The sequence below is a fragment of the Hemiscyllium ocellatum genome, chromosome 34, assembly GCF_020745735.1.
Source record: "Hemiscyllium ocellatum isolate sHemOce1 chromosome 34, sHemOce1.pat.X.cur, whole genome shotgun sequence".
Classification (NCBI taxonomy): Eukaryota; Metazoa; Chordata; class Chondrichthyes; order Orectolobiformes; family Hemiscylliidae; genus Hemiscyllium; species Hemiscyllium ocellatum.
The window spans coordinates 10,352,841-10,380,680 of NC_083434.1; the positions used below are offsets into that span (position 1 = coordinate 10,352,841).

The 27,840-nt window shown below is 40.1% G+C and overlaps 1 protein-coding gene across 1 annotated transcript in view; it reads left to right on the forward strand.

The window, feature by feature from the left end:
- Positions 1-10,234: 10,234 nt before the first annotated feature.
- Positions 10,235-27,840, forward strand: part of cap2 (cyclase associated actin cytoskeleton regulatory protein 2) — a 232,355-nt gene continuing 214,749 nt past the window's right edge. Inside the window, exon 1 of the mRNA XM_060849866.1 lies at positions 10,235-10,435. The gene's annotated coding sequence lies outside the window, so the exon portion shown is untranslated. The remainder of the gene's footprint in view (positions 10,436-27,840) is intronic.

Below are 27,840 nucleotides of genomic sequence, written 5' to 3' on the forward strand. Positions count from 1 at the left end.
TTTGGACAACGGACACTGCAATGACTCAAGTGACAACTTGGACCACGCTGGCAAGATCTGGTGGAGTAGTCTTTTCTAGTGGTCCTAAGGAAAGAGAACAGCATACCTCTGCATTACTTCATCCACACAAAAGGCAGACATATCAAACAAACTTAATTTCATTAACTGGCCAATTTTCTGATAATGATGGCTTTTCTCCACATAAAGTCCTCAAAGAGAAAAGCTTCCACTGAATAGCCTCTGAGTACTATCAGGATAACAACTGAACTGAGAGAATTAATCACATCTTTCACTTTAAAAAAAACTTGCAACATTTATTACAATGTTAAAGTACTAGATGATTCAGGTTTTTCAGCCTGATGATACTAGACATCAGGAGGAACGTAGAAAGCCTTCTATTATAAGCAAAGCACCTCTCTTCCAATTTCTGCTATATTTACTGATGTATACATTCACTTACACATTGACTAGTGTTTTGTAGCATAACATCAAAATGGACTCGAACTCTCTTCCTGAAGCTCTCCTATCCCTATAGTCAGCAATCCAATTCAATTGAATGTCAATTTTCTGAAATCTCTGTCAGCATTCATTTAAAACCTACCAATGGAAATGTGACAATGACCACAAAATTAATCAAAATTCCTGAAATAGTTTTTTCCCCATCTATTCTAAATGTTTATGTCATTTCTCCACCACTCTGTACAATCCTAAAAGTAAATGCTTAGATTTTCTACAGGATTCGCCAGAGCGATCATGAGAAAACTATTCTTAAAACTATCCCAACCAGCTGCATCAAAATTATACTCCAATAGTACAAAATGATAAAGAAAAAAATCCAACAATTGTGACATAATTATGATATAAATAACAAGACATATTCATAAAATCCATCATTTTCAATATTCAGAGAACTCTACTGCACACATGCATCCCCTCCTTTAGAAGTCATAAACATACCTTCTGTTCTATTCCTAGTTTCTGGGCTTGAGCTGTACCTTGTATCAAGTTACTCCCTGTCCTTGCTTTATGGATAACCTGAAAGGTCAGTGCTTTTATATGGACAAGCCAGCTGACTGCTCAGTATGAGGTGCTACTCATAAAGAAGGTTGCTGCCACTATCATTTGAAGTGTAGGAAACTACAGGACCTACTCCATCTAATGTGCAAGAGGAAAATCCACTTTCTGGTCTAACTAGACGAGGCTCTTGTAGTGAACAAGAAGTAGTTTCATCTATGTGGCAAAGTGTTGCAAGTTACATTGAAATGATGGGACATTATTACTGAGACTTTAATGGAGACTGGATGTCCAGTCTCAATCTTTTGAGATCTTATGCGGTTCTGACCATAAGTCCCCATGACATTACAATTGTGGATGGTTCTTATGGCACTTCTCATTCTTTCAATCCCATATATAATGTGCAAATTTGGGGCTGGTTGTGTCACTAGCTGAGTCAGAAGGCCTGAGTTCAATTTTCAATTGTTCCAAAGATCAAAACATGTTTGAACATGTGCACATCCATAAAGGGACCTAGAATCACACAACCATTCCCCACCATTTCTTATTCTCTCCTAATCTAACACGCTTCTTTGCTCAATCTCATCCAAAGTTGCATACCAGATGTGAGTTGTTCACTTCATCTCAATTCTGTCATGTTTTTTCTGCTCAAATACACCATTCTCTTCACTCTGTTGTGTCAGTACCAGATATTGGTTCACATTAGAACACCAATACTAGGAGTACAATCTAATCTAAAGTCCAATTACATAATCTCTTCCAGAATCAAATTCCCCCTAATGCCTGGTACCTTTCTCTTCTTTAAAATTCAGGCAGTCACAATGACCTTGCCTCAGACACTGCATTATTATACTCTTACAGAGCTGTTTAATGCTCACTGGCAATTTCCCAAACTGTAGGCAACACGACAAGCAATAAAAACAAAGTGCTGAAGAAAGTCAGCAAGACTGGCAATTTCTTTGGAGAGAGAGCCAAAGTTAACATTACAAGTCCAATATCACTCTTTTTCAGAGAAATAGAGATTTGTGAGCCAAGACATAGAAGTTAAGCTAAAACTTACAATGATTTTAAAGTTGTGTTAAAAGTAGAGTATCCAAATTGGAAATAAAAAAACAAGTTTTTGGAGGAATGGGGTTGAATTCTGGCTTAATGATGAATAAATAAAGCCATGTTAATGGGCAACACCAGTGCTAGATGGAACAAAATCTGCACAAGTGCAGAAACATAGTGCTGAAGTGCAGCATAGTTTGACAATCAATTTCATTCAGTCATAATTCAAACTAAAAACTTCCTACAGAACAGCACACAATATACTAATCCTAAAACCAAGGACATAGCAACAGAAGTGAGAAAGACTACCAAGTCTGTTCCGCCATGTCTGATCTGATAATCCTCAACTCCACTTTTCATGCCTTTTTCCCAGAACCCCTGATTCCCTTAAAAATCTATTTTAATGTGGAATATACTTAATGACCCAACCTCAACAGCCCTCTGCTCTAAAGAATCCCACAGGTTCAATGAGAGAAGAAACTCCTCATCTCTGTAATAATGTGCATCTCTGTAATTGCTCATTCTGATATTATGCTATCTGGTCCTAGGCTCTCCCACAAGGGGAAACAATCTTTCTGCATCTAGACTGTCAAGTTTTCTGATAATCCTTATGTTTCAATAAGATTGGCTGTTATTCTTCTATATCCCACAGCCTGACCTACTCAACATCTCAAAGATTGTTCCTTCATACTTGGTATCAGCATAATGAACCTTCTCCGGACTGCTTCCAATACCAGTCCATATTTCCTTAGATAAGAAAAGCAAAACTGTTCTCAATATTCCAGCTGTGGTGTGACTACTGCCTCGTTCAGTTTTAGCAGAACCTCCCCACTATTATATTCCTAATCCTAACACAACCTATATTTTCTTCCTCTTGATAGGGAGGTTGTTTATTTCAGCAGTAAAACCAGGAGAAATTGTGTATTTGTGTATTTTCAAATCATCATCTGTACTTTTGCAGATGGATCATGCTGGCCATTTTTAAGTAGTGGCACCCTATCCCCTGAGTTGGATACACACTATGTTTCTATCTTCATATACATTCTCCATATCTAAACATCTAAGTAATGTAAGGTGACACAAATTGACATACAGGTATATGATTGCAAAATAAAGTATATACCATATGACGCGTTACAAGAAAGGTATGTGAAATTATTAAATACAGAAAGAGTCAGTGTAAAACAATTTAAAATAATCATTTATATGAAGTGACATTGATATTTCATTAAGCATGAGTGAAATTAGTTGAAAAGTGTGAATGTAATGCAAAAAGTTCAGATGGTTTGAAGCTTTAGATCAGTGAGTTATGTAGAGAAGTTATTGTCATTACATAGTATATTCACAATTGCATGAACCAAGCTTTAGAATAATGAAGGGTCTCACTGATAAAGGTATCTGTGGAAAATCAAAATGGCAAGTGCATAACTGGAAAGTAAACCTGAATTCAAATCAACAGCCATTTCACATTCAGAATTGTTAATCTGGGGAATGGTCTATAACAAAATCTAACATACGCCAACTTGATTGAATATTCAGGGGGCCAGGATAGACTCCTGTTTTAGTTTGAGAAGCAGAATAAAATTTTAGACTGAGGAACAATGAACATGATTGGTTGGCCTACATCTGAAATAGGCAACAGAGCAGTCTAAATTGGCTGAGTTATGCCTTTTTGTCCACCTGTGTTCTTAAGGTCCTTAATAGTTCCTGATTGTAAGGAAAATAAAATGAATTCAACTCAGGTGTGGAATGGGTCTCAATTTATCCAATAGTCTAACTTTCAAATATCTGGAATTCAAATAAAAATTGTTAAATGATAACAAAATGTCTTTGATTATAGTAGTTGAAAATCAGGTACATACTCAGACTTATGACTGGAACAGGTTCAGATAATGTACTTATCATACAACCAGGGTACATGAACCCAAAGTATAAATTCACATGACAAAGACACAAATAGAGAAAACTATTTTTTTTAGACTGGATTCCCTACAGTGTGGAAAAAGGCCCTTCGGTCCAGCAAGTCCACACCGACCCTTCGAAGAGCAACCCACCCAGACCCATTCCCCTATATTCACCCTGACTAATGCACCTAACACAACGGGCAATTTAGCATGGCCGATTCACCTAACCTGCACATCTTTGTGACTGTGGGAGGAAACCGGAGTACCCGGAGGAAACCCACACAGACATGGGGAGAATGTGCAAACTCCACACAGACAATTGCCCGAGGCGGGAATTGAACCGGCGCTGTGAGGCAGCAGTGCTAACCACTGAGCCACCATGCTGCCCCTGAGTTACATGGGAAATATATTGAAAGCATCAAATACATTATTAGATCATAAAACCATAATACATAGGAGTAGAAATAGGTCATTCAACCTACCAAATCTATTCAATGACATCATGACTCAACTCTATTTTCCTGCCTTTTCCCCATAACCCTCGATTTCTGCATTTTCCATTTGTATAGTTTCATCAGCTGAGGCTTTGAGGTAGCTTGATAATATTTGATGCAGCAAATTCCAAACAGTGTGACACAATCTCCAAAGGGAATAGCAGAAAAAGCATGCAGAGTTGCAAACTTGCTCTCCTCTGACACAGCAAAAGTGAGTCTGGAGTGGAGAATTCTAAAAGGACAAACACTGGATGCACAAGATTGATGCCACCAAACAGCTCAAAGCACCCTTTAGAAAACACTCCTACAGTGCAGGCCCCAGAAGTTTGTGATTTGGCAGGCAAGGCCACTCAGTTACTGAGTGCAGGAAAACTAGGAGGTCATACAGTTCAACCAGAAGTATGGTGGCTTCAAACGATATTTCTATTCCTGTCTACCTGTTGTACACATTTCTTATGCTGGGTTGGTGATTCTGCTTTGTAAGCACTCTGAACTGGAGCAAAAGAGGTCTGTAGCAGCAAAGTGGATGTTGTAGTGTACTGAGGCTCAAAGAGTGCACTGTTGCTCTAGTCCCACAATGCATGATCACAACATAAAATAAAAATATATTTTCCAGTTACCAAGATGTCAAATTAGATACCTTAGCTGGATCAGGTTTTAAATAAAACCATGTTTCTCAGTAAATTCAAATTATTGGTTTATTATTGAAACAAAACTTGTGTGATAAAGATTTAATAAATGGTCGTCATACAATAATATAAAAGCATAAATGTTTATCTCTTCACATAGCCGCAAAATACACATATAAACACAGACTTACAGACATGCTTCAGGAAAAAAGTGCTTAAAATGAATTTCTCTGCAGAATTAAACACTTTAGCCAAAGGGTTGAAGGCAAAAGGATAAAGTATAGTGTATTCCAAAATTTGTCATTCTAATGTTCTAGTGTATGGGATTGGGTCACCAAACATGCATGGTTGTTTTTGGAACACCGCAGACACAGTTTGCTCAGGAAATACAATACTGCATTGTGAAGTTCCTTCAATCACTCTTCCAGCACAAAAAATATATTTCACTCTGAATTCAACAAAAAGGTTTTCTTTTCAGAAATGGGAGAAATCAGTTTGACACCCCTTTCTTGCAAACTCCATGTTCTCAAATAGATTTCACGTACCAGTCCAGTCAATATTCAAAACAGCCCTCCAGCAGGAATCTATGGCAAAGCAATAGTTGTCACCAATAAAATGATTTCTAAGAAACCTTATTGAACAACATTTTCAACGTCCACAGTGACATTTTAATGACCTCTTTTAAAGAAACCATACTAAGTATTTGAAAAATTTAAAAAAAAATTCCACAACATTCAGAACTTAAGAGCTCCAAGAAATATTAACCATGAAGCATTGATAACACTGAAAATTAGGCTGAACACTACATGTCTACACTGGGTTCAAGGAAAGACAGGAGAGGAAAGGGCTGATTACTGCACGTGACTCTGGATGCACAATGTGGTTAACTTTCAACTTCTCTCTGGACAATCAATACTGGCCTGGCCAGCAACACCCACGTCCTGTGAATGAATAATAATCATATATGTGTCTGGGGAAAAGTGGCTAATTAATGAATATATTCAGAAAGAGGCTGCATTTATGGAGGTGCTGATGTTGATTCACTTGAGGGTGGACTTTTGAAATTAACACAGGCTGGGCAAGCTGCTTAGAGTAGCAACCACTGAAATCTTTGTTCCCAGCATAATATTCTCAGTTTAAAATGCTGCATTGGGGCAAAAAGAAAATTGATATAACTTGCCCCCACATTTGCACCAGTCTACCAAGCCATAGTATAAAGGCTGGATTTCTACAAAGACAATATTTCTTCTTACCCAGAGACATCAAATCAAATGGCATTGGCTGCAGGAAAGGATACTTGCCCCTTGGCACCTTGCCCACTTCCACAGGAAATCTGCAATTCTACCCAGCCCTTGTTTTGGTTGGTTAACAGCCACCAGTACTGATTGCTTCTGTGCACACCACAGGTATAGGCATGAACTTAAAGCCAATTCTACTTGATTTTGGACATAGCTCTATTACACTTCAATTGGGTAAGTCATTGAGAGAACATTATTAACCTGGAGTTTACACCATTTTGATTGGAATAGCTGGTCAGTACAGCTATATAATTCTCTTATTTTTGCCTCTTTCATCCATGCTGATCAGATAAAATGGTCACAGTTGCAAAGCTAGGGTATCTAGGATTGTGTCCATTTAGAAAAACATTTAAAATTTATGATTTGGAGATGCTGGTATTGGACTGGGATGTACAAAGTTAAAAATCACACAAAACCAGATTATAGTCCAACAGGTTTAATTGGAAGCACACTAGCTTTCGGAGTGATGCTCCTTCATTAGGTGATTGACAATCACCTGATGAAGCAGCGTCGCTCCGAAAGCTAGTGTGTTTCCAATTAAACCTGTTGGACTATAACCTGGTGATATTTAAAATTTAAGCTTCAGTCCCACATTCCTGGCACAATATTTGGTTCATTGAATTAACAAATTAGAGTTAAAGGATACATGTGAAATCCTGATGATCTACAAAGCACAAATCATGTTGCTTGCAGGTATGCTTGATCATTCAATGTAGCAGTGTGTGTCGTTGCAAGACCATTGATTATGACATCTTAACTCCAGAGCCAACCAAAGAGATAAGGATAGAAAGGGCAAAGTACAGGCTGCTAAACTGTCCCATTTGGAATAGCTATGTGGAACTGGAGAACACTGATAGTACCCTTGGTCTGTACAGCACCATGCAGGCGAATAGCACGTTCCAGGTCACTACTGCAACCAGGGTAGGTGCTCATGCCACTCATTTGGTTTGTTGAAGGTATTACAAAGTTGAGATTTTATTACTAACTACAGATAACAATCTGTGCAAAGAGCATTTGATGTACTATGCTGCACATCTCATCATGGTGCGAAAAACATAGCCTTGAATTTCTCTTTTATTGACAGGTGGACAAGACGGGCTGTACAGATAGCACTTGGCAGAAACAGTTGCAGAATCTGATGGATAGTTTGAGGTAAAGAAGGAAGTCTTCTTGCAGAAAATGGAGATCTGAACTCTGATCTTCACAAGGCCACAAGCATGAACCATCCATGATCCTCCAGTTCAGAATGCACTAGCTGCAGAATCTCTATTAGCACCGCCAGCAGCAACACTAGAGCTGCATAGTGTTTTTTATTGCATGAATCATTGATTGCTACTTTGATTTCTTGCTTCAGACCAGAGTGCAGCATTTGGGTAGGAGGAGAATAAACATTTTTTTTGTCTCCTGTTCTAGCACAACCTCCACAGTCCATATTCGACAACCACTGCCCAATTTGGTGCAGACAGACATGGACAATATGTCCCCATTGATTGGCACAAGCAGAGACTCCAACACCTGAGCCAGGACCCTTATAATCCAATTGGTGAGATGGTAATAATTCTCACTCACATTATATTAAGTATTGATTCATAAAGCATCTTTAGTATTATATAGGTGAGCTAAGAATAGTACTCTCGCGGTGGTCGTTCAGCTCTAAAGCATATTATTTCTGTGCATGTCCTCTTTATGAACAAAGTCTGCATCAATTTCAGACTTCTGAACTGGAAAACTAATTTGCGTTTTCCCCTCAATAGATGTATCTGCAGAGTGACATGCCGATAGCAGAATGGTAAGGGGAGACTGCTTGGTTTAAAGACAACTCAATATGTGCAAAGAACCTGGCTGCTGCTTTATGAGCTCCGAGATATTAAAGGACAAAAACTTTCTCAATCAATATGTAGATGGCCCTACTAGGTAGACGTGGTAGTGAAGAAGATATTTGGAAGGCTTGCCTTCATCAATCAGACCACTGAGTACAGGAGTTGGGACGTCATGTTAAGGCTGTATAAGACATTGGTAAAGCCATATTTGAAATGCTGCATACAATTCTGGATGCGAATGTTGTAGGACGGATGTTATTGAACTGTAGAGGATGCAAAATAAGATTTATAAGCATGTTAGTGGGACTGGAGGGCTTGAGTTATAAGGAGAGTTAACTTACTACGAAACTGATCATGCACATTGATAAAATTAAGTAGTTCAATGGCCCAATGATTTAAATCAGGTAACTCACTGATGGTGATATTTGGTTATAAACCTGTTTTCAGGAAAATGATTAAAACTATTCTTAAATGTATTAAAACATATCTTTTCATGAGGGTAAAGAAACGTAATTATCTTTTATTATGCTGCAGATTCCAAACATGTTTTAGTTGTTCTGCTTGCCACACCATTAGGATAGCAAAGCATGCTATGTGGATTTAAATAAACTGTATTTGTCAAGGATGCACAGCTATGTCACATCCCAATCCCCTCTGGAATGGAACTACTGAGTTTCACAATTATCTTAAATGATTCATCCAAACAGAAAACTTATTTTAGAACTCAATCTACACTGACGACAGTCTTCTAAAAGGGCGAATGTGAAATCTTTTACATCGCTTTCAAATCTCCCAATGACACCTCGCAACCCTCATTTGCAAGTTCTTTAAGTATTGTATCTTTTCCTTTGGCCCCACGTAAGACTTTTTTTTTGTTTTACATGCCCTCTTTCCTTTCGTTCCACTAGTAGTGGCAAAATCTATCAGTTCTCTTGTCATGGTTTGTAACTATCACCTTCAACCATTCCACTCCAGCACTCCTCTATCCTCTACGTTTTCGAAGCCTATCATTGCGAACAAGGTTTTGGTTACCTTCCATTATTTTTTCAATCATATCTCCGTATAAATTTCTCTATCTATTTTACTTATTTCTCCTCCTCAGCAATGTTTCTTTGAAATCAAAAGGTGGGAAGGGATGGGAAGCGAAGATCATTGTTATTAATTAGCCAGAGCAAGGGTAATGAGTGAATGAGTTAAGACATGTGCCGCAAACGTTTGGGAATTAAGAATTTGAAAGTCAATATGCATTCTTACCTAACAGGGCAGAGTTACGGGTGAAGAGAGGTGACAAGTCATGTTTTTCGCTCTGGTTTCTGCCTTAATTGGCACTCCGGTTTTCAACTGCTTGCATTGGAGACCGCAACATTATAGCTTGGTGGTTGCGTGAGCTACTGTGGGTTGGAGGTTAAAGAATAATAACAACATTTAATCAAAAACAACACTGTTATAATGACAAGTATTGGACAATGAATGGTACTGGTGGAACATTCCAATACAAATGTTTATTTGAAATAACAAATATTTAATACTTTCTCGGTTAATATGCATAATGCTTAAGCACATGGTGTAAAGGAATCATATTTACTGATGGGGGGATTAATTTAGCAATCTGGCTAAAGCCAATCACAATTTAAGTCGGAGCCAAAAATTGTCGCCATGGTACAGGGATGACTCACGAGGAGTTTACAGCTCGCTCCCGAGCTCAATTCCGTTAAGTAAACCATGATATCCATTTCCCACGCCTCCTGCATTGTAAAGATCGGACTGTGGTTGAGGTAAATTCTATTTGCAACCATGAGAGATGTGAGGGAGAAAAGGTGAAGGGAAATGCAATTAACGCAGTGCATGGCCTGGAATGTGAAAGGAAGTGAAGTGGTCCACTCTACAGCAGCATCTTACCAGGCTCGACTAACTACCTTCTCCTTATTTAGACGCTACGCGCGCGTAACGCTAACCGGATGCTGCAGCGGGCGCGAGAGAGCGCGTGCCTTTATTTGGAATAAAGCGGGAGGACGAGTGGTGGTTCGCGCGCTCTCAAGCTGTCAATCGTTTGGACGGTTACGGAGCGCGAGGACGAGCAGGGCTGCGGCTGTTGGCGAGCCCACGACCTGGAGGAAGGCAGCGCGTGGGAAACATTCAACCCTCCCCCCACCCTCCTCCCCAATCCGTCTCCCCTACTTTTTATTATATCCAGATCACCACAAGACCACAGACAAAACACGGCAGGTAAATTTGGAGGCGTTTTGTATTAAGTTTTGTTTTTGTTCCGAAAAGTGAACGGTAAACCCTCTCTTCCCCCTAAAATAAAAGATTTGATATGCGCGATCCGGGGACAAGTGATTGTGAATCAGAGCTTGCTTGTTGATGCAGCGTTCGGTTTTATCTTCCCATTCAACCATCTGCATTTTCCGTAATCTTTTTCCAAAATAAGGATTACCAAGAGGCAAGTGTGAGCGTTGACATTGTAATTTTCAAATGTGAAGGTCTAGTAACGGATTAAAACAATAGTTTGACACAACATTGTATTTTGAGATGGAGCTGTCACATGCTTTCAACAATTTTTAAAATCAAATTTCGGGCTCCTGTAATTAGGACGTAAGAAATCATGCACGCAGCACTAAGATGATTCTTAGCAGATAGCTAAAGGCTTTGTCTGTGGTGAACTGAGTGTAAATTTGAAAAAAATGCAAATCTGGTACCTTTAACAAACATTGCATTTATTATTTTTCTTTCCGAGCTATTAAACTGCAGAAATACAAGAATGCTTTTAACATGATGAGATAGAATGGGAACGACCTTTTGAATTACAGCTCCTGAGTTGCGGGCTTGTACGGGGTGGTCTCTGCTGTTAGGAAGCTTTTGAGAGTCTCAGGGATGACTATCTCGATATATTTCTTTATGACAGTTTGCACTTAAAAGGGTGTACTCTCTTGGGAAGCTTAAGTGGGCCATTGCATGTTTCAGGAGACTAATTAGCCAGAAAGTGACAAGCTGTTTGGTTTTCATCTAACTGAATGCTGATGCCATTTGTCTGAAATCAATTTTCCAGTAATTTCCCAAGACTTTAAATATTCTTAGGAATACTGAATGCATTTTTGCCTTTGTGAAAAATTGTATCACATGCTTATTCCAGTTTTGAGGATATTGCAAAACCTAATTCTGCAGAATGAAGATGTCCATGGTTGCCAAATTCCTTCTGTTTGACAAATTTCATTTTTAAAATTTCAAACATGTTCCACTTCGAATTGGTTGTTTCTTTAAAGTTTACATTAAGTTGGGTTTGCAATATTTGATTTGATTTAAAGAGGTTTAATTTATATTTCTAGAATGTAGCATAGATATTTTCAGTTTACAGGGAGACCATTTGCCTCATGATGTCTTTTTCACCCTTCCTGAACGAGCTATAGCCCTATTCCTCTGCCAGTTTCCCATACCCTTTTGAATTTAAAGTTTTGAGATTTGTACTAGCCCCCCTCTAAAATGCTATACTGGATATTTTCTTCCATTAGTTTCAGGCAATATTTTTTAATGTTCTAATAATCATACCCTCTTTCTTTGTTCTGTTGGCATGATACATTTACAGCTCACTAACCAATGGAAATACTGTTTTCCCTCATTCTGAACAGCACTTATAATATTGAACACATATTAAATCACCTTTTAAATTTCAAAACTATGTAGGGAAATGCATTTCTCTGGGCCGACAGCAAATGCTGTGGATACTGGTAATCTGAAATAAAATCAAAATGCTGGAAATACTCAGCAGCTCTGACAGTGTCAGTGAATTCTGACTGGTTCAGGTTTGAATTTTTAAAAATGAAATTGTCAAACTATAGTAGGAATTTGGCAACTGTGGACCTCTTGATTTCGTAAATTAGGTTTGTTCCTTGAAATATTCTCAAAGCTGGAATGTGATGCAATAAATAGCAACACTGAAAAAATGTAAGCAAAATGAAATATAAAGGTGAGGAAAGTTTACTGTAGTTGTACTGGGCCTTGTTGAAGCTGCATCTGGTGTACTCTAAGCAGTTTGGGCTCCTTATTTGAAGAAAATTTAATTGCATATGAACCAGTTCAGTTCACTCAACTTATTCCTGAAATGAAGGAATTATGCAGAAAGATTGAACATGTAGGGCATGGTCTCACTGGCATTTAGAAGAATAAGATATTATCCTATTGAAATGTAGTTAAGATCTTAAGCAAACTTGAAAGGGTTGGTACTGAAAGGTGTTTCCTCTCATGAGGGCGAGTAAAAGTAGCTGTTTAAGAAGGAGGACTCTCACTTTTAAGACAAAGGAGAATAGAATTTTTCTGTCTGGATTGTTAGTCTATGGAATTCTCTTCCCCCAAGAAAGATGTTGAAGTTGGGCCTTTTGAATTTGTTTAAACATGAGTTGAATAGATTCTTTAATATCTGGATTAGTGGTGCTGGAAGAGCACAGCAGTTCAGGCAGCATCCAAAGATTCTTTAATAGACAAGGGAGTTAAAGGGAGCAGAAAGGACCATGGATTTGAAACTACTACCTGATGAATCCTGAACTTGTTGACTGGCAGAGCAGGCTTGAAAAGCCTAACAACTAACCATCAGCTTCTCCTCCTAAGTCCTATGGTCCTTTATGAGAGAAATTGGGTGAATGTTAATTTTTTTTGTCAGAATTATTCATCATTTACAATACTGCAGTTCCTACTTATAATTCTGTAGTCTTTTCATGGTTTTGACAAATTTCCTAATGTTGTAACCATGACAGCATTCACTCCAGTAAGTTCATTATTTTCTTGGGTGGTGAAGTGGAGGAATAGGAGGTGGAGAGGCCAGTTGAGTTGAATGGCAGCCCCCTTACTTTGAACATACCTTTGTTAGAAATTGAAATTCCTAATTTTGCAATAAAGTTAGTAAATCTTTGGAAAGTACATACCATTTATTGTATTGCTATCCTCGTGAAAGTCTGGACGAAGTGTAGTTTGTTGTGGATGATATATCCAAGTATATAGCCATTCGTAGTCTCGCCATGTTCCACTAGCCTCATGTGCAATATCCTTCGACTTAACCCAAGATCAGTATCTCCCCTGAATACTTGATAGTGAAGACTAATTTTTAAACTGTGGTGCACCTCTCGCTGGCCATTCTCATTTTAGGCAAAGAGATGCCTTTGCTTGAGCTTTAAGGGTTTTAATAAGATTTTTAAAATGTTTTTACGTAATCTCAAATCCCCAGTAAATGGTGTAATTCAAAATGTGAAATCTTGTCACTACGTCTTCTAGATGAGAGCCTCCGAGCCAATTTATTGTCTTTGTGGATCATCATAGGTGTATACAATGAGGTCTTAGGTCACTTGTAAAGATAAATCAATATATCCACATTAGTTTTCATGTATTTCAAGTAGTTCATGTTCATGTAGGTTTTATGGATTTTAGTTTGAGGTATTGTTTAAAGAATAGGCTTTCAGGAAATAAGCACAAACAGGACCAATTTGCGCATCCTTTCAGGATTTAAAGGTCATGTGACTAAAGGGTTGCGGTTTGCAAAATCCTAACCTATCCCTTTTTTTAGCCAATTAGAATGTGGTTTTGTAAACAAAGTGACTGCTGGAACGTTTAAAAAAATGAATTATAATGAACATGTTACTCATTTTGGTTAGGTACAAGAAAATATTTGTGACCTATTTGTTTGAATTGACCATTCAAGCTTTGGACCTTAGTTTTCCTTCATGATCCTCCATGTTAGGATGAAGGGTAATCTATATACTGTAAATAGCTACAGTAAATAAAATATATAACAAATCATAGATTATGTATACTTAACATTTCAAGTACTGCAGTTCCTTCTGTTTTTGGGTCACTTGGAGTGACAGATGTGGTGATGAGCTTACTGCATCTAGGTGTACCACCATATGAGTCTGCTGTTAGCAGAAACACATGGCTGGAGGCTGCTCATCCTCTTTGCATTTAAATTAATGGCTCTGGTGAATTGTCACGAGCACAGATTTGCTTTATATTAACCTGTTTTAAGCAATGTATGATGAAAACACAATATTTTAACACAACAAATTAAGACCATTGTTTTAATTTTGAATATATTAATTTATTAGCTTGCTTTCTAGAAATACAGCAGTTGTACATATATTACTCTTTTGACTAATGTTCCATTCAGGTAATAAATTCACATTCAATTTATCTGATGGCTCTGTACTCAAATGCTTCCTTCTAAATTAACAGTCTCAAACATATTAAATTTAATGTTTGATTTCTGGATTTGTAATGAAAGGAGTGCTGTAAATGGAGATGAAAATTTGAGCAGTCAAATAACTGAATTGCCTTTTTAAGTAGTTAGTGCAGTCTGGTACTAAATTTGGGTCAGATGGGATGTCATGATTTCAAGTTGTGTAGGGGCACAATCAGTATCTGATGCAGTACCAGGCCAGTTGCCATGGGAATAGAATAGATGAGGAAAGAAAATCAGAGTACCTGGTGCATGTAGTCATAATTTTTACAGTATCTTGCCAATATATTGTGAACGTAGAATTGGCAGAGTTTCTTAAAGATAGAATGCTGCAAATATCCTTTTTTATAAAACAGTTTCAAACAGATTGCAAATCTCGAGTTGTGATTTTTGTGTTATGGTTCATCATTCGTATGTCAGTAATCCTTTTGAGACACATTCATGGTTTTATTACTTTCATAGCATGTGACCTGAGGATATAACTATCTCATGTTCTAACTTATTCGAATCACTCAAAGCAAGTCCCTCTGTCTAACCTAATGGTGTAATGTTTACTCAGGGAATTGTATGCCTGAGGATTGTAATGTTTATATGTGATGGTTAATTGTAATAAATGATTGTTGGATTCTTCTGTACCAAGATGTCCAGGGATGTGAAGGTTGTATGGATTGGCCATTGTAAATATGGGATTACAGGGATAGTGTGGGGGTCTGTGTGTCTGGAAGGGTTGTTGTAGACTTGAAGGGCTGAATAGTCTCTTTCTGCACTACAGAGATTCTGAAGTTCTACAAGATATGCATAACTTCCTTAAGTTACAGAAAATACAGTAATACATGTTATCAGGTAAAGCACCCTATTAGACACAAGCTTACAAGATGCACTGTTCTTTTAAGGAGTTACTGGAGGAAAAACTTAACTTATGTTCATGTAAAATGGGAGTCAGCCCTTTTTTTTGTAAATATTGAGAAAAAATATATTACATTTTTTACAAAGTTACAAAATCACTACAAATCAGTATAACAACCATATAATATAACAACAATAATAGTAAACAAACCAGTATTTTACTCCATAAACAACTGAGGAGAGAGAAAAAAAACACTGCAAGAACTACAATTCAATAGATAACTAAAAAAAGCCTAAAACCAAGTTAAACCATGGTAAATTAAACTACATTCAGTTAAGTTACCACACTCCGTGCAATCCCACTAAAGCTCCTCACCATCCGAAGCATCAGTAGGCATATTGTATTTGTTTGGGATTTTTTTCTCCCAGGAGCCCCTGGACCGCCAGACTACACAAAGGCCCTGACCAATATCGTCCACATTATTTAGAAAGAACCGCGAAGTTCTATTTAACAGATCCGTTTTCTGGTGCACCATACTCGTAAGGAAGTCCAGGGGGATGTGCTCCATAACTAATCCACGCCACCTTGAGAGTCCCAGGGGATTCTCCGACACCCAGTTCATTACAATGTTCTTCCTCGCGCAAAATGAAAGAATATTACAGTTTCTTCCGTTTGGTGTCCAAAGAAGGGAGATTTGGCAAGCCCAAAAGGAGAGAAACCAGATCCACCTTAACCTCGGTTCCCAAGACCCCTTCCAAAACACTCGCTATGGCATCCCAATACCTACGAAGCTTGTGCCATGACCACAAGCAATGAGTAAGAGAGCCACCATTGTATTACATTTGGGGCACAATGGGGATGCTCCTATCTTAGATTTTGCAAGCCAATCCGGTGCCAGATGAGCCTTGTGGAGTACCTTCAATTGCATAGCCTGCGTCCTGTTACAAATCAAAATCTTCTTTACGTTCTCTCAAATATCTGCCCATGCCTCTGACCAGACTTCCACCCCCAATTCTTGAGTCCAGATTCCGCACAGCAGCTCAATGTCTTTCGAAACATTACCTCCTAATAAGTGATGGAGGGTGCTGACCAAGAAAGTGCCCATAGACCAAAGCTCTCTTCTCTCTATATCCGACTTCAAGGAATTAATCATCAATGTAGTCTTTTTCTGTATAAAGTCCCTAATGTGAAAATAACGAGAAGTCCCTCCTAGATAGCTCATATTTCTGACTCAGCTGCTCGAAAAACATCATGACCTCCCCGTCAAATAAATTCCCAAACAGGAGACTCCTCTAGACTCCCAGAGTTTCAAGCCAGTGTCCATCAACTGTGGCTGGAATTCTAACATTCCTACAATGGGAGTGAAAGGGGAAGTTTTTTTGTAAGTTGCCCTCACCTTGTTGCATCATTCTACGTGCTTTAACCCTGTTCAGGACAATCTGATTTCTGCAATGGTCCATAACAGTTCTTATCTTGTCCATGAACAGCAAATTGATGAAGGGACATTTTTCCTGGAAGGCCTCTATGTCTAACCAGATTGATCGCGGGTACTGGCAAACCCAGTCAGCCACATAGGACAGTAAGGACAGATTGGCGAAGATAGAGCAGGCGTCTTTTCTGAATGCCCCTCTGACAATCCCAGAAATACAGGAAGCAGTTCCAGGGAGATAAAGTGCCTGGCTCAGACGGATTTCACAGTGAGTTTTACAAGGAGTTTATAGACAGGCTGGCTGGGCCACTGTTGGATATGTACAACTACTTGTACAGTCTGGACTTTTACATTTTAAATTCCCTTGAAAAATACTCTATAAACTTGCAATCCTTCAAGAGGAAATGATCCATGCACCAGTGCTGCGAGCCTGCCCCGTTACCACCAGCCTTGACCTCCATGTACATTGCTGCATGATCGGAGATGGCTATGTTCCCAATTCAGTGCAAGACAGCACTGAATTCAAAAAGGTGGATGGGGCAAAAAAACATGTCAATCCCTGTATAGCACTTGTGTGGCTTAGAGAAAAAGGTGAAATCCCTACCTTCGGGGTGAAGACATCGCCACACATCCACCAACTCCAGCTCCCTGTTCAGGTTCACCAACTGCCTAGATTATGGGGACATATCCGCAAGGTCCTTAGGCATCCTGTCCACTTCGGGGTCAATAAGTCAATTAAAGTCTTCTCCGATAATTATATGACATGCCCAAGGGCCATCAACCTAGAAATCGCATCCGTTAAAAATTTGAGGGGATGTGCCAGGGAGCAATATACATTCAAAATCCCATACTCCTCTCCATGATTAAAGCAACCACTCTACACAGCCTTTGATCTGACCAAGACTTTTGACTCAGTTGAGAATGCTATGGAAGACCCAGTCAAAGACCAGCTGGCCAGCAAATAATCTCCAAGTCCTCCAAACAAGATGTCAGTGACAGTCCTCCCTGATGATAATGTGATAGAAGCATAGGTATGGACATGGTCTACAGGATGGACCAGAAAATATTTCAACATCAACCAATTTGAAATCCAAGAAGAAATCTACACTGACCTTGCTTTGGAACTTCAGTATGCAGATGACAATGTCATCTCTGCTTCTTGGAAGAGAACCATCAAGCCTTGCTTAATGCCTTCACAGAAGCATACCAAAGAATTGGTCTCAGCCTCAACCTCAAGATTCAAATCCTTTAAAACCTGTCCTAGGTTAGGTTCTGGTCTATTCCCCCAAACATAGCTTCTCAAGAAAGAGAAATGTTCTTTCTCTCATTTAAGGCTAATATCGATGCAGAAATTCAATATCACTTCTCATCTTCAATGACTGACTGTGATATCCAGGCTGATACCAAGATCCTTGTATGTACGGCAGTCATCCTTCCGACTCTTCTAGATGGTCCTGCAACTTGGACTATGCCTAGAAACTCTTGTACCATCAACATGGTTTGAAACAGATTCTGTGCAGGATCTAAATCGATGTATTTATTGATGGCGTTCTAGTTAGAATGCCATGCCTCTAAGAATTCTCATGTGTGTCTTTGTTTTGCCTGTACTAGGGTGTGAATTGTCCCAGTCAAAGTGGTGTCCTTCCTTGTCTGTATGTATGGAAACTGTATGTATGGTGATAGTGGATCGTGTATTTTGGTGGCTAGTTGGTGTTCGTGTATACTGGAGGCGAGACAAAGACACGGACAAGAATTCTTAGAGGCATGGCATTCTAACCAGAATGCCATCAATAAACAGACATTGATTAATATCCTATTTACATTCCCTTGGGGAAAAAAAAGAAAAGACATCACCCACCCTAGGAAACCAGGACCGACTAAATAGAGAGGTGGGACATACCACCAGTGATTCACTGGAGACAGTCTCACTGATGTTATCTAGTATGGTGACGAAATGTCTGAAAACAAATCTTCCAGCTCAGCAAGCTAAATTCCGTACTTATCAACCTGAACTATAAATCTTCTCAAAAATCACCACTAACTCTCTCAAGGCGTCCTCAAGAAATGTAACATAAATATCAACGCGTGACATATCTTCATTCAGAAGAAACTAACTTGGAGGTAACTTGTGTATGAAGTAGTGGTATGGGAAAGAACAGAAGAAAGGAATACAAATTATCTCAAGGCCAAGGACAACTTCCACCTTCCAGAAGAACCTGCCTAATGCCCGGTTGGAGACGTGGCTCAAGGATCAGGGTCATCAGCCACACAAAGATTCTCAGAATCCATGACCAGTAATATGGAATTTTTTTGGGTGGACGGTATTCTCATTAACAAGTATTCACCAATGACATTTAACTGCACTAGCCATTTGTATGTTGAAGCAGAAGAGTAGGTCAAAGGCTGGGAATAAAAACAAAAGAAGGGGCAGGTTGGGCTGTATCTGTACTAGAATACACCTTTCAGTTCTACAACCGTGAGTATGTTAATGCATGTTATGATGTGGAGGTGCTGGTGTTGGACTAGGGTAGACAAAGTTTTAAAAAATCAGGCAAAATACAAAACCAGGTTATGGTCCAACAGATTAATGCTCTGGAAGCATTAGCTTTCAGAGCGCTACTCCTTCATCAGGCTACCAAAAACTAGTGCTTCCAAATAAACCTTTTTGACTGTAAGCTGGTGTTGTGTAATTTTTAACTTAATGCATGTTAAGTGATTTTTCTTAAAGCCAGTGGAAAGAAAGAGGAGACCGGAAGAACGATGCCTAAGGCCTGTGAGGGCAGGGGAGATTTAAATAGCAAAAGATTTCGTGATACAACAGCCATACGGAGTCTTAATGGATGTAGTGAAGAAACAAAGATTATGTTCAAATGAGGTGTGAAATGCCACAGAAAAAAACAACTGAATGTATTGAAGGAGTAAAGAAAGATGTGAAAGGAAGGCCAGTCCAGCAAAACAAAAGTAAGGCTAAAAGAGGAAGGAAACAAAAGCACAGAACAAGATGGAGGAGGACGATGTGATCTGAAGTTGTTGAATGATAATTAATCCAGAAATTGCAGAGTGTCAAATTGAAAGACAGGGTGTTGTCCTTGAACCTTCATTAAACTTCACTGGAATACTGGCAGGTCATCGATAGATAGAAAAGTTGTCATAGGAGCAAGGTGGAGAATTCAAATAAGTGACTGAAAGCCAGGATTATGTCTGCGAATAGAATGGGGATGTTCCACAAAGTAGTCACCATGCCAGTGATTTGGAGATGCTGGTGTTGGACTGGTGTGTACAAAGTTAAAAATCACACAACACCAGGTTATAGTCCAACAGGTTTAACTGGAAGCACACTAGCTTCCGGAGCATTGCTCCTTCATCAGATGGTAGTCACCTGATGAAGCAATGACGCCCTGAAAGCTAGTGTGCTTCCAGTTAAACCTGTTGGACTATAAACTGGTGTTGTGTGATTTTTAACCATGTCAGTATGTAGTCTCCCAAGTGTAGAGGAGTCCACGAGCACCAAATATAGTATACTAAATGAAAAGAAGTACAGAAGAACCTCGATTGTCTGAACATCAATTATCTGAATTTCGGATTATCCGAAGAAGATTTCAAGGTCCTGCAAAAAAGTTACATCAAAGAGGTAAGTGTATTTGGATTACCTGTACTGAAGAACATGTGCAAACACTGGCAAAAACAAAGAAACATAAGCACCTCAAGCAACAGCAACTGGATTTTTTTAGGTAAGTGCTGGTTACATAGCCCTTTGCAAAAGTGCTTTACAGGGTATTCTGGTCACTTTACTGGGCCGTTCATGGAAAAAGTAGCAGAGAAAGTAAATGCATGTGCAAGGAAGTGCATCTGTCTTTGAGATAAGGGTGCATGTCAACTTTCTCTGTTCTTTTAGAACTTCTCTATGAATGTCAGCCTGTAGACATTTCATATCTTTTTTAAAAATATGTGGAAAAATGGCTGAGAAATTAAGCATGTGTGAAGTGGTGCTTCTGTCTTTCTGTCGTGACACTGAGTTCACAGAAACTGACAAATGTCCTTGTGATCATAGAAGCTGTTTGGAATCTTGCTTAATGCTGGGATTTCATATATTTTTGTGATGGTAAGAGTTTAGTTCTTCTCAGTTTAACCTGCAATTTGCAGAATGCAAAGATTAGTTTGTTTAAATAGCAGACTCATCAAAATTACAGATTTAAACCTAATGCTGTGCTCTACCAGAGTTGATCAGTATGTTTTAAGGTTAGATCGATTATCAGAATAATCAGTTATCCGAATGAAATAGTGCCTGCTCATCTTGTTCAGATAATTGTAGTTCCTCTGTACACGTAAATTGCTGTTTTGCTTGAAGGAATATTTGGGGAGTTAGACTCTGAGAAGGGAGGAGGTGAAAGGGCAGATGAAATGAGAATGTGAATCAGGACAGCTTTTGAGATAGGGTGAATCAGTATTGAGAATTGAGTATGTCCTTGCAGTGGTGTGTGACATTGAAAGTACATTTTTAAGGACATGTTGAGGACAGTTCTTTGAAGAGCTTTGGTTATCTGGGAGAGATCTGAAACTCTAGTATTGAGGGTGACGTTTAAATTGGGATCCACAAGTAATAAGATGAAGCTGGAAGCAGTTGCTGTACAGTGAAATGTAGCTGTGGTCATGTCTTTTTTTTAGCTATCTGATCAAGCACGAGAAGGAAAGTAGAGAGCAAAGAAGTTGAGCACTACAGAAAAGTCAAATGGTAAACCCATTGAAGAGAAGAGCAGAACATTTTTTTTTAAGGTGTTGAAAAATGTGGTGCTGGAAAAACACAGCAGGCCAGGCAGCTTCCGAGGAGCAGGAGAATTGACGTTTCGGATAGAAGAAGGGCTTATGCACGAAACATCGATTCTCCTCCTTGGATGCTGCCTGGCCTCTGTGTTTTTCCAACACCACATTTTTCAACTTTGGTACTCCAGTATCTGCAGTCTTCACTTTCTCTTTTTTAAGGTGAGCAACTTAGAGAAATGGTGGTAAATTATTGTTTAAGATTAAAGGCAAAATAGTTAAATATCACTTCTGAGAGAAGAACAAGCGTCCTGGAAAAACACCGGTTAAATCAAGAGCTGTGAAGAGTCATTTGTGGACTGTCTGAGAGATGGCTTTCTGGAGCAGCTTGTAGTGAAGCCCATGAAGGAAAAAGCAGCCTTGGACGTAGTATTGTGCAATGAGGCTTAAAGTTAATCAAAGAGAAAGTGAGGACTGCAGATGCTGGAGATCAGAGCTGAAAATGTGTTGCTGGAAAAGCGCAGCAGGTTAGGCAGCATCCAAAGCGCAGGAGAATTCACGTTTCGGGCATGAGCCCTTCTTCAGGAATGAAGAAAGTGTGCCAAGCTGGCTAAGATAAAAGGTAGGGAGGAGGGACTTGGGGGAGGGGCATTGGAAATGCGATAGGTGGAAGGAGGTTAAGGCGAGGGTGATAGGCCGGAGTGGGGGTGGGGGCAGAGATGTCAAGAAGAAGATTGCAGGTTAGGAAGGTAGTGCTGAGTTCGAGGGTTGGGACTGAGACAAGGTGGGGGGAGGGGAAATGAGGAAACTGGAGAAGTCTGAGTTTATCCCTTGTGGTTGGAGGGTTCCTAGGTGGAAGATGAGGCGCTCTTCCTCCAGCCGTCATGTTGCTATGGTCTGGCGCTGGAGGAGTCCAAGGACCTGCATGTCCTTGGTGGAATGGGAGGGGGAGTTGAAGTGTTGAGCCACGGGGTGGTTGGGTTGGTTGGTCCGGGTGTCCCAGAGGTGTTCTCTGAAACGTTCCACAAGTAGGCGGCCTGTCTCCCCAATATAGAGGAGGCCACATTGGGTGCAGCGGATGCAGTAAATAATGTGTGTGGAGGTGCAGGTGAATTTGTGGTGGATATGGAATGATCCCTTGGTGCCTTGGAGAAAGTAAGGGGGGGAGGTGTGGGCGCAATTTTTGCATTTCTTAGTTTTGCATTTCTTGCGTTTGCAGGGAAAGGTGCCGGGAGTGGAGGTTGGGTTGGTGGGGGGTGTGGACCCGACGAGGGAGTCATGGAGGGAGTGGTCTTTTCGGAACGCTGATAGGGGGGGAACATATCCTTGGTGGTGGGGTCCATTTGGAGGTGGCGGAAATGACGACGGATGGTACGATGTATATGGAGGTTGGTGGGGTGGTAGGTGAGGACCAGTGGGGTTCTGTTCTGGTGGCGATTGGAGGGGCGGGGCTCCAGGGCGGAGGAGCGGGAAGTGGAGGAGATGTGGTGGAGAGCATCGCCGATCAGGTCTGGGGGGAGATTGCGGTCTTCAAAGCTTTAAAGTTAATCAACCCTGAGGAGGCAGCAATCATAATATGATCGAATTTGCTCTGCAACTTGAGAGGGAGAAGGTAGAATCAGAGGTAACAGTATTACAGCCAAATAAAGGCAACTACAGAGGACTGAAGGAGGAACTGGGTAAAATTGACTAGGAGAGGAGCCTAACAGGAAAGACTGTGGAACAGCAATGGCAGGAGTTTCTGGAGTAATTCAGGAGACACAGCATACAGATTCATCCTGAGGAAAAAAGCATAGTACAGGGAGAATGAAGCAATCATGGCTGACTAGGGAAGTCAGATGTAGCATATAATGTCGCAAAGGGCAGTGGGAAACCAAAGAATTGGGAAGCTTACAAAGACCAACTGAGGGGAACAAAAGAAATAAGGAGGGATAAGATTAAATATGAGGCTAAGCTAGTCAGTAATATAACAGAAGACTGTAAGAGTTTCTGCAGGTATATACAAAGGGCAAAAGTAGATATTGGACTGCTGGAAAATAATGCTGGAGAGATAGTAGCAGGGAGCAAGGAAATGGCCGAGGAACTGAATAATTACTTCGCATCAATCTACATGGTAGAAGATATGAGTAATATCCCAAAAATTCAAGAGATTGAGAGGGCAGAGCTGAGTATGGTGGCTATCACCAAGGTGAAGGCACTAGGAAAACTGAATGTCTTGAAGGTGGATAAATCACCTGGACCAGATGGGCTACACCCCAAAGTTCTATGGGAGATAGCAGAGGAGATAGTGGAGGTGTTAGTGGTGATCTTTCAGAAATCACTACAATGGGAAGGATCCCAGAGGACTGGAAACTTGCTAATGTGACACCCCTGTTTGAAAAGGCAGTAAGACAAAAGATGGAAAATTACAGCCCAATTAGCTTAAACTTGGTCATGGCTAAGATCCTGAAATCCATTGTGAACGATGAGATTCCTGAATACTTGGAAATGTATTGTAAAATAGGGCAAAGTCAGCATGGTTTAATCACGGGGTGGTCATGCCTGACAAATCTGCTAGAATTCTTTTGAGGAAGTAACGAGCAGGTTAGACTAAGGAGAGCCAATGGATATTATCTGCCAGGACTTCAAAAGGGCCTTTAACAAGGTACTGCAGAGGAGACTACTGTGTAAGATAAGGGCCCATGGTGTTAGAGGCCAGGTACAAGCATGGATAGAAGCTTGGCTGTCTGGCAGAAAGCAGAGCGGGGATAAAAGGTTCCTTCTCAGGATGGCAGCTGGTGTTCCACAGAGCTTCATGTTGGGATCATAACTTCTTGCATTATACATTAAAGATCTAGGTGAAGGAACTGGGGGCATTCTGGCTAATTTTGCAGATGATACAAAGAGAAGTAGAGAGACAGGTAGCATTGAGGAGACTAGGAGGCTGCAGGAGGATTTGGACTGATTAGGAGAGTTGTCAAAGAAGTGGCAGATGGAGTAAATGGGGAAAAGTGTGTGAGGTCTTGCACTTTGGTAGGAAGGATAGAGGCATGGACAACTTTGTAAATGGGGAGAAAATTCAGAAGTCTGAAGTGCAAAGAGACTAGGGTGTTCTAGTCCAGGATTCTGTCAAGATAAACTTGCAGGTTGAATCAGTAGTTAGGAAGGCAAATGCAATGATGGCATTTTATTTTGAGAGAACTTGAGTTTAAAATCAGGGATGTACTTCTGAGGCACTATACAGCTCTGGTCAGACCACATTTGGAGTGTTTTGTGCAGTTTTGGGCTCCATATCTCCGGAAGGATGTATTGGCCCTGAAGTGTGTTCAGAGGAGGTTCACTAGAATGGTCCCAGAAATGAAAGGCTTAACATACGAGAAATGTTTGAGGACTGGGTCTATACTCGATGGAGTTTAGAAGGATGAGGGTGCATCTAATTGAAACATAAAGAATACTGAATGGCCTGGACTGAGTGAATGTTGGGAAGATATTTCCATTGGTAGGAGAGACTAGGATTCAAGGGTCTGGTGTTAGAGTAAAGGGAAGACCTTTTAGAAAGGAGATATGAAGGAACTTCTTCAGCCATAGCATGGTGAACCTATGGAATTCATTGCTACAGAAGGCTGTGGAGGCCAGATCATTGAATATATTTAAGACTGCGATTGTTAGGTTCTTGATTAATCAAGGGTTATGGGGCGAATGTGGGAGATTAGGTTTCTCAACCCCATCAGCCATGATTGAATGGCAGAGCAGACTCGATAGGCTGAATGGCCTAATTTCTACTCCTATGCCTTATGGAAACAAAGTTAATGTTTCAGGCAGGGAATTCTACACTGACTCACCAAATGACTCCTCACTTTTCAAAGTTTACCAGCCATCATCCTGCACAAGTAAGGAATGTGATGAAATACTTTCCACTTGACTTGGTAATTGCAGCTCCATCAATAAAGAATCTTCAACCAGTTGGCACAAAACAGCCTATTTGCCTCCTTAAATCATGCTGTTAGTATTCTAAACCATGAGGTCTAAAACTTTGAGCAATTTCCAGCTTGAAGCTTTCAGGAGTGACATTGATCACTAATACGAATATTGTCTCTGAAATAATTAAGAATGTGGCAAATGTGTTCCAATTTCTGAACTAGCATAAGATACTGTACCAAAACAGAATTATGACTAGAACTGTGATATAGTGCAATAGTTGCTTGATGCTTGGATTTTTAAAATCCTGATATTTTCCTTCTGATTCTTATCAAATGTGTTGCGTGTCTCCTTGAGACAACATTGTATACATAGATGATGAAGATCATGAAGACACTTAGAGCTCAATAAAACCCAATTAATTTATTACGAATTTAAGGAATAACACACTTTTAACTACGAGAGATATCTCAATCACTGTCTTTCACTACCTTGGCTCTGTAACTAACCCCAAATATTATTTCAAGAAAGTCTGTTGCTGGCCAGGCTGGAATTCTTTTTGATATCTTCACTACTCCTGATGCATCATACCTCTTTGCAGTGGTGGATCTCCAGAGTCCTGCTAAAGTCAGGGTTTTCCAGGCTGTTTTTCATATAGTTCAGACCTGCCAAGTTGACATTCTAATTTCCTACTTTTGGAATTGCTTGTGAAACTTATCCAGTTCAAAATAGTTATATCATACATAGCTAGCAATTGTTAAATTTCCTTAGTTTCTACAGATCCTTCTCCCTGTATGGTCTCAACTGTAACTTAGCCCCTGATTGGTTCTCATGCAGCTGGAATATCATTCCATTCATTCTTCTGAGCTGCAGCTTGAACTTGGGTATGGTAACCTATTTACCTTACGGAACCTGTTTCTACAATGCCTTCTGTCAGTGTGCAGTTAACTCATTCTAGTCCACTATAAATTTCATTGATTCCCATATTTTGTCCTTTTCCAACAAAGCTTCTTTGCAGCTGCTGAGCGACCTGTAGGGATTTGTGGAAACAAAGTATAAACCATACTGCTTTTTGTAAAACTTTGTTCATTCTTCATCTTTGTTCATTCTTCATTGTGGGCGGCATGGTGGCACAGTGGTTAGCACTGCTGCCTCACAGCGCCAGAGGCCCGGGTTCAATTCCTGCCTCAGGCGACTGACTGTGTGGAGTTTGCACATTCTCCCCGTGTCTGCGTGGGTTTCCTCCGGGTGCTCCAGTTTCCTCCCACAGTCCAAAGATGTGCAGGTCAGGTGAATTGGCCACGCTAAATTACCCATAGTGTTAGGTAAGGGGTAAACGTAGAGGTATGGGTGGGTTGCACTTCGGCAGGTCGGTGTGGACTTGTTGGGCCAAAGGGCCTGTTTCCACACTGTAAGTAATCTAATCTAAAGCAAACTTTGAAAATACGTATGTGTATCCTTTTGGTTTTGGAGACCTATAAGTGAGTATTTTTTGGCCTTTTGAGTTTAATGATGCCATTTATGGCATGATATCACAGAAAACAAAGCTGCAACAAATAGAACCGAGATTATTTGCTTTTTAAACTCCTTTTCTCCTAGATATACACATTCCTGTACATCATTTAAAATACACCTTGACATGGTTTGTTTCTTTCATATAAGACACTTCAAATGAATACAGTTATGGTGTCTTTGCAAAAGGTGTATTTTTTTTAAAGGATTCACAGCTCTGAGGCATATTAATTGGCTAGAGATAAAACTTCATACCTCATTCAGATGGAAATTCTCAGAGATCTGCGGGCGAATTTGACTGGGCAGTAGCTATGTATTACCAGCACTGTCAATTGTAGCAATGGCTTGGATTGAGAGTACAATTAGTTGTCAGACACTTAAGTACTGGATTCCAAGAACAGGAGAAGGGACAGAAATCACAGGCCCCAGTACCATTCAATAGTTGGGCCCTTGATCCAAGTGCAACAGGCTTGCCCTTGACTGAACATAATGGACCTCTGAGAACCCTGGTGCACCCTCTGTCTGGACCCTGTCCATTGTTCTCGCAGATGGGATGGTAAGGCCAGAGATTGCAGGGAAAAGAGGTTGAGGGTCTTGATGGAGAGAGTTAGGTGAGGTGTGGTACACCTGCAATGGTAGACTTTGGTGTGGAGAGTGGCTGATGTGGATGTGGAGCCATTGAGGAAGTCGTCCTTTTATGCCATCCTCCCATCACCATCCCTTTTTACAGTTCAATGAAATTGACATGCTAGTGTCCTTTTCGGGAAGAAATCTGCTGTCCTTGCCTAGTTTGGCCTACGTGTAACTCCAGATTCGCAGCAACGTGGTTGACTGTTACCTGCCGTATGAAGTAGAAGAAAGTGAGGACTGCAGATGCTGGAAATCAGAGCTTAAAAATGTGTTGCTGGAAATGCTGGAATGCTGCCTGACCTGCTGCACGTTTCCTCCTTTGATGCTGCCTGACCTGC